Source organism: Elaeis guineensis, chromosome 13 (assembly GCF_000442705.2).
Source record: "Elaeis guineensis isolate ETL-2024a chromosome 13, EG11, whole genome shotgun sequence".
NCBI classification, from domain to species: Eukaryota; Viridiplantae; Streptophyta; class Magnoliopsida; order Arecales; family Arecaceae; genus Elaeis; species Elaeis guineensis.
In genome coordinates, this window is record NC_026005.2 from 69,287,535 (window position 1) to 69,292,816 (window position 5,282).

Sequence of the window (5,282 nt, forward strand, 5' to 3'; positions counted from 1 at the left end):
TAACTACATTCGTGAGTCAATCCAGATAGATTGCCTCATGGATGAAGTCAGTCGCCAATAACTTGTCAACCAGTCGCTAATAACTTGTCAACCTCTTTATCAATGGTCTTTTATTACTCTGGAGTGAAGCTTCTCTTCTTTTACCTCACTGGCTCGTGGTCAGGATCGATGTTTAGTCGATGGATAATAACTTCTGGAGGGATATTTGGTATGTCTAAGGCAGACCAAGCAAAGACATCGACGTTTCTTCTCAGAATATTGATCAGCTCCTCTCGCAATTTCTTACTTAGTGAAGATACGACTTGAATGGTTCTAGTCAGATCTCCACCATGCAGGGAAACTGAGATAAGCTACTCTGCAGGTTCTTTCCAACTTTCAATTTTTCTCTGATCCAGTCCATCGTCGATGAAGAGAGCTTCAGCTGGTCTTTTTTCATTGAGAATGGTTAAGTAACATTGTCGAACCAACTGTTGGTCTCCTCGCATCTCGTCGGATCCATTTCTTATCGGAAAGTGCACGAGCAGATGGTAAGTCGAGATGACTGCTCGAAGTGCATTCAATCTGGACCGCCCCAAGATATCGTTATAGATGGATGGGACCCAAGCTACAAGAAAGTTGAGGTGAACGGTCAATTGCTGAGGTAGTTGCCTGATCGTGATAGAGAGTTCGATCTTGCCCTCCACTTTCATCAAGTCACCTGTAAACCTAACTCGAGGAACATTAACGGGTTTGAGAAGTTTAACAGAAAGATGTCGCATTCGAAAGAAACAGTCATAGAAAATCACGTCAGTGGAACTTTCATTATCGATAAGATATTCTTTTACATCATAATTGATATTTATCATTGATACAACTACAGCATCATTGTGGAGAGTCTAGACTCCTCACAAATCCACTTTGGTAAAGATGATGTCATTGTCAGCATGCTAACACTTGAAAGTACTTCCACAGTCGTCTACCCCTCGGAGTCACGGTCCCGCCAAGATCATGTTGATCACGCCTATTGTCAGTTGGACATGAATGTCCTCCTCAGATTCTAGACAAGGTGAATCAGAAGGTAGTTGCATAGGTCACTCACGTGCATACTTTCTGAGATACCCCCATCTTATCAGGTTCTCGATCTCGTTCTTTAGCTGGTGGCACTCTTTTGTATCATGTCCATAGTCGTGATGGAAGTGACAGTAGCGCTTCCGATCATGAGATTTCATCTTCATTGGCAGGGGTCAATGAAGGAAGCTTTCTCCTTCTATCTCCATCAGAATCTATGATCGAGAAGTAGTCAGAGGAGTATAGGAGTCATACTTGCCCATAAAATTTTTGGGCTTCTGACTTAGTCAGAAAGGTGGAGCCTCCTTCTCGGTATGAATCTGATTAGGCTCTCCGGAGCCTCCTCCTTTCCTTGCCTTTTTTTTCTGGCCCTTTTTCTCAAATTGGTGTCGGTTAGTTGTGGCTTCTTCAGTGCGGATGTACTTCTGTGCACTTTCGAAGAGTTCGGCATAGGATCGAGGAAACGTCTTATCCAGAGAGTAGGCAAACTTGGAGTTTTGAAGTCCCCACTTCATCATCATGATGGTCTCGCCTCATAGAGGTCCTTGACCTCTTGGGTGGCAATGTTGAAAAGTGCCACACTCGCAAAGACTCCCCGTGCTGTCAGTAGTTCTGGGCACTCTTCGATTTGTGCCGAAGTATGTCACGAATAATTACTCAAACTATTCAAAAGAGTTGATGCTTTCCGACTGCAGCCCCGAGTACCATGCTCGCATGATTTTTTGGAGTGTAACCGAAAAAGTAATGCAGAGAAACATCGGATGCCTCTTGCAAAAGCATGAGGACTTTGTAGCTCTCAAGATGATTAAGTGGGTCGATGGAGCCATCGTACGGTTCAATTTACAGTATTTTGAACCGACTAAAAATTGGCTCATCGAGGATCCGTCTTGAGAAAGACGGACTCGTACTGACACCGAATTCTTTGATTGGGTTATGATGGTTGGTCTGGAGCTGTTCCAGATGGCGATCTATCTCCTTCAGTTTCCAATCATACTCATCCAGTCATTGTTGCGATACATCAGGATGTCGCAAGTAGCCTGGAGTAGAATCTTCTCTAGAAGAAAATAATCTCGACGGAGACCGCGGCCTCTTCCCTTTATGATGTGTTCATCGAGGGCAACGTGGAGACTGACGGTCACTGGAATCGACACGCGAAGTGCACCATGACTCCGAATGTGGTGGCCGTCGAGTAGGTGGAGAACTCACTTGGTAGGAGTGTCGCATTGAGTGGCAGTTAGAGATCATGATCGATGGCTGTGCCTGGAAAGCGCAACATACGGTACGACCTCTTCCAGCTGCTGTTATTGTTGTTGGAGATCTTAAACAGTCTCTGTCAAATTTTTTTACTTGCTGCACGAGGGCAGCAAATCCAGGATCCATCGTCACTGATAGTCATGAAGTGCTCGGCTCTCCATGGGTCATTGGAGGTGCATCACAGTATGACGAGCGTCGAACAGAACCAACAGAAACACTCTAGCCCTTATCTTGGCCATGGAGATCCTTGAGAGAGAAGATTTTTCTCTGCTCGATGCACCCCTACCTGGCATGTCAAATTGTTGTAGCCTTTCTCTGGTGGATAGTCGGTAGTCCGTCTGGAGCCGATTAGGAGCTGTACCTATTATTCGGTGGTGGAAACATCAGAAGATGATGTGCCGTCATCGAAAAAAGTGCACATAATCAAGGCCAAGATCAAGGGCGATAAGGTTGATGAGAGAGAGATAGTACTGGGCTTCACTCGACGTTGGAGAAGAAGAACCTGTAAAACAAGTCCCATCGGAGGTGGCTCAGATGGAGACCCTCCGATGCTCAAATTAGTGAGATGGCTCAAGAGTGGCAAAGTCTTTGGATCGCAAAATAGTGCATGTATGCATACTTGGAGGGTTCTATGCTTAACCTCTATTTATAGAAGGAGCAAAATGAATGGTGAGAGACAAGCGATCATGTTGATCATGTCCTATCGTATGGTGCCATATAGTGCCACGTGGGCATCTTTGAATGCTGATGACGAGCGTGCTTTCTATTCAGTACGCTGATGGCGGCAGACACTACCAGGTGTGGGGTATAATAAATGATCTTGTGGGCATATTTAATAAAATCGTTGTATCCTATTACGGCACACAGCTAGCTGATCAGAGTATGGTGTCTGAGTGACATGACCTGTCAGAATTGAATGATGGCTATGTTCAGTGTTCAGCTAGTCGGCGAAGGTCCGTATAGTCGAAGTCGGTAAGACGAGGCTATTGAGGGGTGACACCCCACCATCAACTGACGTAGTCGGCCGTAAGCCGAATACAAAGTTGGTTGTATGCCGTGTATTGCTCGACATAGTGGACCATAAGTGGCATGTAAATCCTAGTCGGGCTGGTGCTGATCAGGGGTGAGCAGCCTTTAGTCGGTTGGGTGTCCACGCCGATGCCTGGCATCGACAATACCGTGCAGGACTCGTGAATCCGAGCCGGACTGAATGGCGGTGACTTAGTCGGTGTAACTTCCTTAATCGGCTCAGAGATGAGTAAGCTTAGTAGTCGGCTAAGTGATGGAGATCTATCCCAACAGGACCCCTAATCAAATTTTAGCAAATTCGAATCAATCTAGTTGCAACATGCAGTCATGAATTGATCCACATCATTCTACTCCTTAGGTACACCAGAGGAAGGAAGTCTACATCTAAATCTAATATGTATTTATTAAAATGGAGACTTTGTTTTGACAGGCTCTTCTTTTACCATCCGTATGGGCGATGTTTTCACCGCCTATACCTGTAATTATTTCCAACAAAGCAGGTGTTTTTTTCAGAACTCATTTAGAAGCAAATTGTTTAGAAATATAATTCTATACATGGTCTAAGTTGTTGTTAAGAAATTTATTGATTGTAGTCATGATATGCTTATATTTAATTCATAGGATTATAATGACTAAATTAGAGATTTGAGAAATGACGTGGCGGGCATTTATTACCTTCTACTAGGATTATAATGACTAAATTCGCAGAAGGTTTCCAAAGGTGGTTAGAGTCAACGTATAAGCACTCATACACTGTAGCATGATCAACAAAAAGAACAATCCAAAAGCTTGATCCAGTTCTGCCATCACCGGATGATGCCAGATGAGACACTTCAAAGAAAAATGGTAGAAACCAAACCAATATAAACTATAACAGCCCCAAAAAAAGGGTCCAAGATTGGAAGACCAAGAAAAGCAAGAAGACGAGGAAGACAGAGCGAGAGGGATACCATAAGCCGAACTCAGAAAGGGATGGTAGTGGATGTGGGTTGGCAGCATCCGAGCACTTAACAAAAAGGAGAATAGAAACAAGCTAAAGAATCTGGCATTGTGTCCGGCGCGTAGGTGTACTTCCTCTTGTTTTTTTACGTAATCGGCAAGGGAACAACGGCTGGGCGGCCTCCCGTCTCCATGGGAGTTGGCATCCGCACTTTTATAATGTTTCAAGTGGGCCCTTCCACGTAAGCAAGGGCCTGCAATTGAAAAGGAGGCCATGCTAATGCAAGCCATCAATCATGGAGTTGTACTAAATATGTCACTGTAGAAATAAGATTTTTCACTCAAAAAATATCATAAAATATTATACATGATTAAATACTGTCTGCCATTCTACTTTGAACACGTGCACAAATCTACTACAAATTTTTTGAAATCTAACCATGGACAATGGCTAGATATAGATAGGAATTCCATATCTACATCATACCTTGCAAGATGCCATTGTAAGAAACTTATTGAACTTGCTCATCGGTAAATATTAGAAGTTGACCATAACTTAAGCAGAGCCACATCCACCACCTCACTCCTTCCATTGGAGGGTAAAAAAGATAGATGGATGGTAATGTTTAACTCATTTAACTTAATTTAATCTATTATAGGATGGGTCGGGTTATCCGTTGAATCAAATGGTCCGATTTGGATGCGGATCTTTGATCCGTTTGATAAAAAGAGAAATCTATAAGTTTTGATCCATATCCGACTCTACCCATCGGTGTCTGTACCCGACTAACCTACGTCCGGTGTACGGTGCCGTGTCCGTGCGAGTCTGCCACTTTTGGCTCCGTTATCCTGTCTCGTTCTCCAGCTGTGTGCTTGGCCTCTTCCCACCCTCAACTGCCGCCATCGCCGTCCTCTGGTCTGGTCCCAGTTTAAGACTAACGCAGTAAAACAGCCGTAATATTAAACAAAAGATAAAAAATCCAACAAAGAGGGAAGAAAAAGAGAGGCTTGGC